The sequence below is a fragment of the Delphinus delphis genome, chromosome 15 (assembly GCF_949987515.2).
Source record: "Delphinus delphis chromosome 15, mDelDel1.2, whole genome shotgun sequence".
Taxonomy (NCBI): domain Eukaryota; kingdom Metazoa; phylum Chordata; class Mammalia; order Artiodactyla; family Delphinidae; genus Delphinus; species Delphinus delphis.
In genome coordinates, this window is record NC_082697.1 from 36,078,154 (window position 1) to 36,092,132 (window position 13,979).

The 13,979-nt window shown below is 38.8% G+C and overlaps 1 protein-coding gene across 1 annotated transcript in view; it reads left to right on the top strand.

Moving 5' to 3' along the window:
* PLCB4 (phospholipase C beta 4) overlaps nucleotides 1-13,979 on the top strand; it is a 419,470-nt gene that overhangs the window by 145,370 nt on the left and 260,121 nt on the right. Inside the window, exon 2 of the mRNA XM_060031226.1 lies at nucleotides 12,282-12,340. The gene's annotated coding sequence lies outside the window, so the exon portion shown is untranslated. The remainder of the gene's footprint in view (nucleotides 1-12,281; nucleotides 12,341-13,979) is intronic.

Genomic DNA, 13,979 nt, shown 5'->3' on the forward strand with positions numbered 1-13,979 from the left:
TTCTATTTTCACTTGCTGACTGGAGGATGCATTTTATGTTTATGAAAGATGTGACTACATAAAGGTTTTTGAGGTCATGATTCTCTGGTCAAACCAGCTCTGTTTCCATTTTTCTAGACTCTTTTGTGTCCTCTGCCTTAGGGGTACCTGCTTCTCTCGTACTTAGCTGTCTCAAGAGTGCTATAAATCTAGATTGATCCTGAAACCAGCTTCCTACCAGCAGATTAGAAGTGAAGCGCAACAGATTAAAATGAAATATTTTTCTCTCTGGCATTACTCTAGAGCAACAACTCGAGTTTCTGCTGTTACTATTCTTAGCTTAATTTGCACACATCATTTTCTCTATGTGCCTCCTTACTTGAGTGCAGAAATAGAGGAGAAGGGAGAGGACAGTAATTGATCACCCACCTTGGATTGGGGAATGTGATAGGCACTTTTCGTGTATTATTCTGTTTAACTTCACAACAATGAGTCAGGTAGATAATTTTGCTACTTTACAAACAAGGAAGCTAGGGCCAAGAGAGGTTAATTGACTTGTATTCTCAAAGATAGGTCTCTCTCATTCCAAAACCCACTCTTTTTATACCTCAAGGCTCCATTTGGGAATAGGATTTCCTCATCTCGTTTCCACCTTCTCTGAAGGATGGAGACTGCAGTGGTCTTTTGAGATTGAGCCCTGGGCTCCTTATCATACCTGGTCTGAGAACCAAGTCTGCTCTCTGTTTTACTTTTCAGAGTCCCAAGAGATTTGGCCTAATTTTATGTATTTTTCAAAGTTTCCATCACACACTTATCACCTGTTTCTTTCTCCTCCATGACTGACTGAGGAGGAAAATTGAATCTCTGAGTTTCATGGCCACAAGGCTTTCTTATTTAAATCATCGCACTTCTAATCACCACGGGGAAATACGAAAGCAAAGAGAGAGAGAAAAAACCCAATAGGAAAAGTTACAAAGATTCAAAAATAGTTTAAAATCTTAATCCTTGAGCCCAGTCTATGTGTTATAGCTCTTGAAATTCTTCTTAGGAATTATTTCTTAGAAGATACTAGAAGTCTCCTTAATAGGGATTAGTTATTCATTTGTATCTTGGATCTGTGGTCCAAAACAAATTCAGGTTGGTACCAGTGATGAAATTTTCTCTCCCAGCCGATCATATTTTCCAGTGACTGTCTAAGCTCTAAGGGTTTCATTATAAACCTGCCCTGGGAGAGACTTCCAGAAAGCAAAGGTGTTTCAATGTTAGTTTGTGTCACTGGAGGGGGTTGGGAAATGGATATTAGGCTCAGTCTGAAGCATTTTTGCTACCCAGTACCTGGAGTCAGAGCCACACGTGGGAGTTGAAATATTCTCTGAATGTAAACTACACACTGGATTCCAAAGACTTAGAATGCAAGAAGAAGAAAAAAAAAGGAATTTTAAACCACCTCAGTAATTTTTCTATCAATTACATGTACCTCAATTATATAAGAAAATTCTGCAAATACTGGGTTAACTCTTATTAATATTAAATTCACATTTTTAAACTTTTAATTCTCAGACTATAATAGATTCACATGGAGTTGGTACCATCTTACACAACCTAGGTATAGCATCACAACCACAAAATTTATATGGATACAGCCCACTGACCTTATTCAGATTTTACCAGATTTACATGTACTGGTGTTTGTGTGTCTCTGTGTGTGTGTGTTTAGTTCTGTGCAAGTTATTCACCTGTGTAGGTTGATATGACCACCACCACTGTCAAAATACATAAGAATTCTATTGCAAGGATCAGGTTTGCCAGATACTGTAGCCATAGCCTACCTCCTCTCCTCCCTAACTACTGGAAATCAGTAATCTGTTATCCATTTGTGTACTTGTGTCATTTCAAGAATGCCATACAAATGGAACTATATAGTTTGTAACCTTTTGAGATTAGCTTTTTTTGCTCAGTAAAGTTCCCTGGAGATCTACCCAAATTATGTTACCAAGAGTTCTTTCCCTTTTTATCGCTGAGTAGTATTCCTTTTCTTTTTACCTTTTTAATAGTGCTCCTGGAAACTAAAATTACATATGTAACTCACAATTGTGGTTTTCATCATATTTCTATTGGACATTACTGGTTAAAGGTCATGCTTGTTGGAAGTAACCAAAAAGCACATTTCTGTTGCATTTTCATTGAATTTCAGGCATCCTGTGTTAAATGGTGCATTTTGTTCTGCCAACTCTGAATCAAGGCAACAGTACCTTTTAAAATCATTTCAGGAGAGTAAAGTCATCTCATTGTCTCTCCCACTCCCCTCCTCCCACCCTTTTTTCTTTTTTGGTCAGTTCTCAGTAAGAAAACCTTTGTATTTCTATCCACAAAAGAAACTTTTCATAAGGTTAGGCATCAAGGAGGGGTTTCTTGCAGCTGCTGCCAGTGGTATTTGGTGCACTGGTTTGAGACTAATTAAATGGCTCATATTTATCTGATATTTTCCCCCTTGGGAGACTCAGAAACATTTCTTTTTTTTTAACTTAAGCTTCAAAAAGAAACCAGCTCAGTTAGCTTATGATGGGAGAAAGAAGCAGGACACAGGGACACTTCAGAGCAGATTAGAACTGAGGTAAAGGATAATACCATTTTCAATTAAAATTGCCTGGGGAAATAAGGTAGGCAGAGAATAATTACCTGGGTTGGCACACATCCAAGTTTCTGAAACTAAGACCCTGTTTGAATGTTCTGAGGGATCACTGACGACCACAGGCAGCCAAGGACTTTGAGAATTATGTCTGATCTCAAACCTATTTGAGTGTTCTGGCTGCAGTGCATAGCAATTTTAAGTCAAATTATGTGGCTTGAGAAATTCTACCAAATAAAACTTGGGAAAAACTAAGACCTCTCCCAAATAAGCAACTCCGGAAAGCATCAGATTAAAGGGAGGTTTCTCTGACAAAATACATTTATACTTCTGTAGTTTCTGCTCTGTGCCCACCAGGGCAATGGAGCCGAGATGGAACCATAGGAGAACATAAAGAGGACTGATTAAAGAATAGTTCTAGTCACTCACCTCCTCACAGAGAGGACCCTGGGTGGTAACAGTCCTTGGTCAGCGCCTTGCTGGTACCAGGAGCAATCACTGAGTAAATGCCAACTGACACGTGAGCTTGTCCAACCTAGCTATGGAAATGCATCGTTGAAAGCAAGTGTTCCTTTTCTATTTATTTATTTTTTAATTGAAGTATAGTTGATTTACAATGTTATGTTAGTTTCTGGTGTACAGAAAAGTGATTCAATTATATATATATATATATATACATATAATTTTTCACGTTCTTTTCCATTATGGTTTATCACAGGATATTGAATATAGTTCCCTGTGCTACACAGTAGGACCTTGTTGTTTATCTATCTTATATATAATAGTTTGCACCTGCTAACCCCAAACTCTTAAGCCATCCCTTCCCCACTCGGAAATCAAGAGTTCCCTTAATACAGATATCAGGATGTGCCTCCCACCCCCACTCCACTTCCACCTCCACCTCCAGCTCCGCCTCCAGTGACCTATTATTACAACTGCTAAGCCTGTGTTTCTTGGGGTCTGTGCTGCTGATGGCACCCGATGCCATGATGACCCTGCTTTGGCTGGGTGGAACTGATGGAAAAGGTTGGAGGGTATTGAACTACAGGTTTTTCCTTTCTCATTACCTAAAGAAAGGCTCACTTTCTTCTCTATAGTAGGAAAGGGAGCCAGTGGTTTCTATTCTTTGCTTCTAGTGTTAGCTTTTGCTTTGTTGCTATCTTTTCATAATCTCTCAATTTCAAATGTAGGACAATGGAAAAGGGTTTGGAAGGAATGAAAAAGAGAAAGAAGGAATCAATCACAGTTTTCATCTCTCCTCTTCCAAATAAGGATATAGGGGGTTAAGGAATGCCTGGATTATTTTCTTTTTTAAGAAGTCTTCATAGGCTTGCTTGGACAAGGCTGCTGCTGGCACATGGGGTGTCTTTATGCAAATTATAGAGTCACACCCCTTGGCAAGGCTGCAGCCCCAACTCTCACCCCTTGGCCTTGGATGTGAACCAGATCTATTTGAGTGCAGTGCCTAGGTGCTTGGCCACCACCTTGTGCTGTATGATAGGTGCAGGAAGCATCCCTATTTCACAACATGGAAACACAGATAAGTGCACAGACAGCTATGGTTTTAAGAGGAAGAGTCCACGGTTTGAATTCACACGCCTTTTCTTACCACGTGACTCTGGCTCAGTAATATAACTACCCTGTGACTCAGTCTCCTCTTCTGTAGAAAGTTTCTGCTACATGGAGTTTGGTGAGATTTAACGAGTTAATATACATGAAACACTGAGAGCAGCACCTGGACTTAGTAATTTCTCATTAATTGGTTATTATGCCATGAGCTACTGACTATATTAAGCATGCTTTTAATTATTTTTATCCTTTTCCTTCAACTGTTAGTGTGGTTATGTATACATTGCCTCTATGTAATTTCCAAATAGCCAAGTCTGTTGAGTGAAAAGCTGTTAAATTGGTTGAGACCGTGTAGAAAATATAACAATTTAATTTAAAAAATTTTAGTGCATGATGGTATTTGGATACTTAAATTTTTTTTTTTTTTGGTCCTTCTAGGTATTAGTTATGTATCTGTTTTCTTCTTCTTTTCCTTCTTCTCCTTCTTCTCCCCCTCCTCCTTCAGAATATCAATTTTCTGCACATCTAATTTCATAAGGTCAGTTTAAGTTCAAGAAGAGAAGCATCTCATATACATCTGGAAGTTGGCAGAGTACATGCATTCTTAGGGTTAGAGCATTAGCTACTCTAGTGATAAATGGGAGAACTGTTACAAAGCTACTCGCTGGGTTTAACTTCCATACATCCTGTCTGTTGGCCAGTTAGCCTGCCTTGTGACATGATGTCAGCTCCCAACCTGAGAAAAAAAAAATGCATACAGACAACAAATGCATGCAGCAATTAGGTACTAGGTATAGCAGGCAGAATTCTCGTATGGCCCCAGGACTCCTACCCTGGTGACTGTGACCTTGATGGATGTCACTCCTGTGATGAGGTTATGTTAGATGGTGCAGCTGACTTGCAGAATGAGCTTTTCTTTGGTTGGCCTGTCCTAGTCAGCTGAGTCTCTAGTAGGGACTAAAGAAAGATTCAAGGAGAGAGAGGGATTCCATGAGGGGGAGATTGTCCACCGCTGGCCTGGAAGAGGTGGGGCTGTGAGGCAAGGAGTGTAGGTAGCATCTGGGTGCTTGGCTTGGCACCCTGCTGACAGCCAGCTGGGAACGGCCCCCAGTCCTATGACTGTAAGGAAGTGAAACTGGCCAACAACCTGCCTGAACTTGGAAGTGGATCATTCCTCAGGCTCCAGAAAGGAAGGAAGCCTACAGAGACCTTGATTTTAGCCTTGTTCAACAGAGAGCCCAGCAGCTGGACCCAGACTTCTGACCTACAGTACCAAGAGCTACTAAATTTGTGTCCAATGCACGAGGGAAACCAGACAAAAGAAGGTAGCTAGGTAATTGCAAAGCCATTGCCACTATTTAGAGAAAAAAAAATGACACTCATAAAATGACTCATAATAAACTCCTATAAAGAGCCCCCAGTTAACCATTTTAGATCCAGTTAGCCACAGTAAATGACAGATCCAGATCGAGGCAGAGCTTAGAATGGTTTCTCAAACTGGCAGTTTTAGACTTCAGGGAGGGGCAGAGGAATGACAAAATTGCTCCCTTGCTAGACATTTATTGCACGATGGTAAAGGGAAAATGCGCAGACTAGGAAGGTGGACTCCCCTTCTTTCCATGCTCGTCAGCATTGCTGACTGTGGTTTCATTTGGGGGGGCTCGCTAACCCAGTGCAAGGAGAAGAGCCAGAGAACATGGGTGAGGGGCCATCTCGTGGGAGTGACCAGGAGGGGGCGCTGTGGGGACCTGGCAGACCCAGACCTCAGGAGCGACAGCCACCTCTCAGCTGTGGCTGGCATACAGGCGGCTCTCTGGGTCCCTGTTGCCCAGTCTTCCAGATTTCCAAGAGATGCTGGGGTTCTGATATTTTATATGAAATCTCCCGTTATGTAAGTGTTAACAATCAGCTCAAATGTTCAAAGATCACCGTAGGGAAATGTAAACATGTATGTGGCCACATCAGGCCCTCGGCAGCCTCTCTTTCAGTGCAACTCAGAGGAGAGAGTTATGTGAGCAGTTTGGGGTTTGGGGTGTGAGCTCAACTTGGACAGTGGTTTCTCTTGCTTGGTCACTGTCATGTCCTCAGAGCCAAGGACAGTGTCAGGCCACAGGGTTTGCTCAGTATATGCTTGTGGAGTGGCTCTGAGGAGATGTCGATGTGTGCATACTCTTATGTGAAAGTATCAAATGTGATTGCTTTGGCAAAATGAGTTTCAAAGATCCTAGTGTTTTCTTTTTTTAATATAACTACAGTTGACTGACAATATAGTGCTAGTTTCAGGGTACAGCAAGGTGATTTATATATATATATATATATATATATATATATATATATGTGTGTATATATATATAGAGAGAGAGAGAGAGAGAGAGAGAGAGAGAGAGAGATTCTGAGATGGGTGTTAACATTACATACGTCTTACAGATGAGGAATGATCTCAGAGAGGTGAAGTCAGCTGCTTGAAGACCACTCGGCTGGTAAAATGACTGTTCTCGGCTTTCTCTGATAGCCAGGCTTCTGCCCTTCTACGTGTTTGCTGCTCAGGGTGTGCTCTAGAACCAGCAACATCAGCACCTCCCGGGAGCTTGTTAGAGCTGCGGAATCTCTGGTCTCAACCAGAATCTGCTGATAACTTTGGTGATTTGTATGTATGTTAAGTTTCAGAAGCATTGTCCTACCCCATGGGTTTCTAAACTTGGATTATTCCTGAGCTACTTCTATGGATTTGGCGAAATCTGTCTTTCACCTGAACTTATTACTCATCTTTTCCGCTTAAATATATTCACTTAAAAAGAAAAGATAACTGATAAATAACTGGTAACATGATAATGTTACTATAGTAAATAGCCATTAGTATATTTATAGTGATACGATTAATTTCAATAGAGACCTGATATCATTTTCCATAAATAGAAGTTGCATTAATGTATATGCACTGTACATTCTCTCTCCATGTACCATGGTAAAATACATATATTTTACATGTAAGCTGTACCATGAATAAAAACTGTACTGTAATAAACTGTAAAATATCTGTGGGCCATCAGTGGGAGTGTGTTCCATTTGGAAACAATACTATGGTAGATTGTAAAGATGGCCGCCAAGTTTTTCCCTCCCTGTATCCATGCCCTTCAAGGGTGCAAAGTCCCATCAAGAAATGGGGCTCTCTCCATCCTTTGAATCTGGGCCTGACCACGTGGCTTGCTTTGCCCAATGCTACGTTAGCACATGTGACACAGCAGAGGCTTGAGAAGTGCTTGTGCAGTGGGATCTACACTCTTGCCATTCTCACCAACTTGAGATCATTGTGTGAACCAAAATAAATATTTGCTAATTTAAGCCACACAGGTTTGAGGTGGTTGGTTACACTGCAAAAACTCACTGACATAACTGTTTTCTAACATTCTGTTTGTTTGCAAAACAATAATTTTCCATGTTCAGTAGCAGATCACAGTGAAATGATCTCTGTTTTGATTCAGTCTTGCCCAGTTATTCTTCACTTGAAAACAAAATTTCAATATTGAATATCTTGGGAAGAGCGTTGAATGCTAGTCCTTTGTGTTCAGTATATAGATTCACAAAATTACGCCTCGTAATGTAAGCCTCAGATATTTGTAGGTTTTTTTCCCTCCACTAAGAAATAAAAACTTCACACTTGGCTAAAGCTCCTCATTGCTTTGAAATAAGACTATATCTCAAGCACTGTGGCATCTGTCATTAGTGGTACTTTGCAGGCATACGCTCTTCTTTGGCAAAGGTAAAATATAATTGTATGTATTTCCCATCACAAGAAATCCCATGGAGAATTACAATAGTTTGTCTCGTAAAAATGTAAATGTTCACTACTTACTGTTTTCTTGGAGAGTGTAAGTAAGTATTTTGTCATTTTTGAAAGAAGCCAACTAATATTCACTGGCAAACTTACTGAAAGATAACCTTTTTTTTAACTGCTTTAATGAAATATCATTTACAAAACATAAAATTCACCCACTCGCAGTGTATGATTTAGTGGTTTTTAGTATATTCACAAAGTTGTGCAACCGTTTCTACAGTCTAATCTCAGAACATTTTCATCACCTCAAAGAGAAATCCCACACCCCTGAGCGTCCACTCCCCACCTTCTCTGCCCCTCCAGTCCCGCACAACCACTAATCTGCTCTCTATCTCTGTGGATTTGCTTATTCTGGACATTTCATATACATGGAGTCATATAAGTTGTGGCCTTTGTGAGTGGCTTCTTTCATTTAGTATAATTTTTTTAAGGTTCATCCATGTTGTCGCATGTATTCATGTTGCATTCTTTTTATTGCTGAATAACAGTCTATTGTATGGACATATCACATTTTTTAATCCATTCATCAGTTGATGGACATTGGGATTATTTCCACCTTCTGGCTGTTATAAATAATGCTGTCATGAAAAATGTACATGAACATTTTTTGTTTGTGGACGTGTATTTTCATTTCTCTTCGGTACATAACTCGGACCAGAATTACTGAGCCATATGGTAATTCTATGTTTAACCAGTTGAGGAATTGCCAGGATATTTTCCAAAGCAGCTGAAGCATTTTATATTCCCACAAGCAATGTAGGAGGGTTCTGATTTCTCCAAATTCTCACTAACACTTTTTCTAACCTGTCTTCTGATTATAGTTATCCTAGTGGGTGTGAAGTAGTATCTCATTGTGGTTTTGACTTAATTTTCTCTTATGGTTGAACATCTCTTTATATATTTGTATATCTTCTGGGGGGGAAATGTCTATTCAGATTATTTACCCATTTTTAAATTGAGTTATTTGTCTTTTTATTGTTAAGTTATAATAGTCCTTCTTAAAATATTCTGGATATAAGTCTCTTATCAGATACATGATTTGGAAAAATCTTCTGTTTTCTGGGTTGTCTTTTCACTTTCTTGATGATGACCTTTGAAGCACAGAAGTTTTTAATTTGGTGAAGTCCAACTTATTCATTTTTTCTTTCGTTGTTTGTGCTTTTGGTGTTATATCTATGAGACCATCGCCTAACCCGTGGTCACAAAGATTTGTTCCTATATTTACTCCTAAGAGTTTTATAGTTTTAGCTCTTATATTTACATCTATGATCCATTTTGAGCTATTTTTTGTGTATGGTGTGAGATAGGAGTCGACCTTCATTCCTCTGTGTGTGGATTTCCAGTTGTCCCAGTACTATTTGTTGAGTAGACTATCTTTCCCTCTTTAATAGTCTTGGCACCCTTGTTGAATGAAAAACAGCTGTTGTTTACACCAGCACTAATAGGATCTGAGATTTGGGGATTTTGTGTGACTATTTATTAGGTTTCTGTCTACATTATAGAAAACTATCTTTCCTCTTTTGAAAGACCCGTGCACACACAGAGACACATAAACACACAGAGAGTCATAGAGGCCTATTCACAGACACACACCCACACACACTCACTCATCTATTCAGTCTCTCCTTTACCAAAGACCCGTTTACACCCTTCAACACCTAGAGTAATAATACTAGGATGAAAATGTTGGTAGGTTGAGGCCTTGATTCACATATGACTACAACACTAAGTCAGTTATAGTAGTTTGCCCACTATATGCCAATAGCTAAATAATTCATGACAAACTGTTTTTACTGCTTCACCTCTTTGTAGTTAAGTATTTCTTTTTTTTTAACTTTTTTTTTTAAGATTTAATTTTATTTTTATATTTTTGGCTGTGTTGGGTGTTTGTTGCTGCATGTGGGCTGTCTCTAGCTGTGGCGAGCGGGGGCTACTCTTCATTGCAGTGCACGGACTTCTCACTGCGGTGGCTCCTCTTGTTGTGGAGCACAGGCTCTCCGCACAAGGGCTTCAGTAGTTGCGGAACACATGCTCAGTAGTTGTGATTCGCGGGCTCTAGAGAGCAGGCTCAGTAGTTGTGGCGCACGGGCTTAGTTGCTCCGCAGCGTGTGAGATCTTCCCAGACCAGGGATCGAACCTGTGTCCCCTGTGTTGGCAGGCAGATTCTTATCCACTGCACCACCAGGGAAGTCCCATGTAGTTAAGTATTTCAACATTGGCTTTCCCAAATGTTGCAATATCCTAGCCATGAAGCAGAAAGGCTTATGGAACAATGTATCAGTTTTATGCTGGATACTTAGAGAATTATAGAAGGAAAGCGAAAATGTGTCCAGTATTTAAATCTCTGGTTATAGAAGGACATGGGTAGCAAGTGGTTTCTCAAAACGAGGAGCATGGTATAGCAGGGTTAATTAATTATTGACCTTTTTTGGAACTCGTCTTGTTTTACAGTCCCAAGAGACATAAAACATTTTTAACTTCCCAGCTCTAGGCGGGGCACTAAATAATTCACCTTTTCAATGAAGCTGTGGGGAGGCACTATCTCGGTGCTGGGGATATACATCATGGTTCTAATACACACATGATCCCTGTCTGCATGGAATTTATAGTCTCATATTAATACATCACTACAAGTATAAATGTAATATCGAAACTATGGTAAATGCCATGGAGCGGGTAGTACCATGGAAGCTAAACATTGGTCAGGGTGCCTGGGTTTGAATGCCAGCTTTGTGTAATTCTTGAATAGACACCCAACTTCTCAGTTTTCTCTTCTATAAAATGGGAATAATCACAGTACAAACATTTTAGAGTTTTTATGTCGATTAAATATGATGATGCAATCCATGCTTAAAGCTGGGTCATAGTAAATATTTACTAAACAGTGAAGTAATGGGAATTCCCTGGCAGTCCTGTGGTTAGGACTCCATGCTTCCACCGCGAGGAGCCTGGATTTGATTTCTGGTTGGGGAACTAAGATCCCACAAGTCTCACAGCGGGGCCAAAAAAAATAATAATATAAAATAAATAAATAAATCAGTGAAGTATGTGTAGATGATGCTGTATATTCTCTATTTCTATATACTTAAAATGGAATGTTTATTTCCATAGGAAGTTTAGATGAATTGGATTCTTGTTTTTTTCAATTTTAATTGTAAAAGTAATATGTTTTGTGATAAAATATTGCATAATTGTTCGTTAGGTTAAACTGCAAAGGCCCTTTTTACCTCCCTACAGTACCAGTTCTCCAGAGGCAGCCCAGTTGAGTTTCTTGTTATCCCTTCAAATATGTTTTCTGAATATAACAATATTCATGTCTGTGTTTTTACACCTAGATTAGTGAGGTTTGTTTTAACACACTGGGGTCATAGTACACGTATTACTACATTACTTGAGGTTTTAAAAAGTAATACTATGACCTGAGAATTTTTTTCCATGTCTGTCTATATAGACCCAAGTCTGCTTTTTTTTTTTTTGTAATGACATATTTTTCATTTGTGGATGTACCTTTCTATCTGGGACTTTACTGTGGACATCTCCATAAATAAATGATGACCTTGGGAAAATCCCAGTTCAGATTTTACAGACATCATTTTCCCATATTTCAATTGCCAATTTTTCTGCCTCTAACTTCTTTCCAAATGCAGATGGGCTTCCTCTTACTTCTATGTACTTCTGACATCACCTGGAACTATGCCACTCCCCCACCCAACACAAAATCTTGGAAAGATCTTGAATTCTAAATTCAATGTCAAGTCCAAAACTACATAACAACTTGTTAATGAAGGCAATACAAAAACACACATCAAAAATAGTGACTATTTGTACATAGATACAATTTCATTGTAAATCTTTCCTATTCAGCACTGCTCTTCTTTGAAAGATTTCTTAAAAATTACTATCAGTTTCACTATCAATCAGGGAAAGATCATTATATCTACTTCTAGAACATTTTGGATATCATTGTTGTTCAACTTCTGCTTAATTATTTTGATAGGTTAAGAGGTTGAATTGTAGATCAGCAGCTTAGTAGAGAGAGTGTATAAACCCTATAGGCTGGATGTAGCACTAAGATTTCTGATTTGATGATTGTCTGTTTTTGTCATCCATTTAGAAACTAATGTCACTAATTTATTAATGTCTCTTTCTCATGTGTTTTAAAGAATATTATAGGCTTTGATTTTGAAGTGCAAAGGGCTGTTTCTTTCCATAAGAATTCTAAATATCCTTCACATTGATTTTTCTCTGATCTGTGTCCTTCCTCCACAGAGGACAGCGCTGTGATTTGACTAAGTGGACGTCACCTTCAGTCAGTCCCCAGCCATCTGGTAAGTACTCTGCACACAGTGGGTAAGTTGCTAGGTGTGGGGTTCTAGAACTTTCGGTCTGTAAAATGAATCCCTTCATTCACACTGATGTCCCATCTGAAATGCCTCTCAAAATTGATTCACAGATGTTTTCCTTGATGTGGTAGAGTGTTCAACTCCTGGCATTTTCTAGATTCAAGTTTATTCATTCCACCAACCTTGGGTACTTCATTTTCTGCTGGATTTTCTGTTTGCCGTCTGTGGGAGTATTGCCTGCATTTAGTAAGCATCAGATATTAAGTTGCTGTTTTCTGTAATTCTTTCTGAGGAGAAATGTATGTGACTTGTTTTTAATCTTATGCACATTTTGTTTAAGAAGATCCTCACAGATGGGAAAAATCATTGTCAGTTGTAGTACACCCTCCATTTTATGGCAACTACCTATAAGGATGATGTAATTAAATCCTTCCAATGTTCCTCTAAAGTTCCATTTTACAAATCTTTAAAGAAAAACTAAAATGGAAATCTAAAATATATATGCACAGTTCTTTTTATTTATAAACCATAACTTGCCTATGCTTTATTCAAGAGCCAGAATTCTAGCAAATGTTCTTTTCTGACCCCTTTGTCAAATTGCTATTTTCTACTTGGTGTTATAAGTAAAACATTTGGAGTATGTGTCATTTCTTACTTCAAAGGACAAGAAGTCATTTTATAGTGATCACAAGGAGAAGATAACCAGCAACTTTGCTGTTCATCTCGATAAGTGAACTCGAGGTTCCAGGCATTTAAAATCAATATTATTTTCTTCTCCGTGTTTCATGTCATGTCAGATATTCCATCATCTTCTGGCAGGGCCCGTGGCTGATTTTCTTCTGGCCTTTCTGTGAGGGGAGGGAAGAATCACACAGCCCAACACTTCTCCAAGTGATCAGTATTTAATGATGACACAAGACTATCAAGAAAGTAGATTTATTATTAAATGTTCCTACTTATTTTTAGTCAAGTGCAGTATATTTTACTGTTCCCCACGGATGACTCATAAACCATGTCTTAGCAGGCAAATCGGAGTAGGGGGTGCTGAATAATTCAGTAGGGACTTTAAATCAGTGTAGACACAATGTCTGATTTTTACTCTTTTTTTAAAAACCGTTTTTCTGGACTATCCACTTTCTCTGTACAATAGTTGTATTATCCTTAAAAAATAAGTCATTGTTTATCAGCTGGATTATAAATTGTCCCTATAAAGAATTAGGTACTTAGTGAAAATAAACACTTGATTTAAGAGTCCAAAAGAAAAAAAAAAAACAGAGCTTAGAAGTTATTTGTTCTATATTGTAAGTTCCAAGAATGATTTCCTCTATATTAAGTGGTGTAAATGCCATGCATTTGATTTTACAAAGACTTTAGATGGCATTGGGTCCTGGGGCAGCTAACATAGTATGTGGGCTACTCTTCCATCCCCACACCTGTTAGGACTTGATGGGACCTGGTGTCCCACATGTCACCAGGTTGGTTGATTGTTATCTTTATGTTAGGCTTGCCCTTTTCCCAAAGAGAGAATTCTTGTGTATTTCGTGCTATCCTCTCCTAAAACTAAAAACATCCCACTCTAGCAACATTCAATTGTTGGATACCTTTTATGATGAGGTTTTTTTTT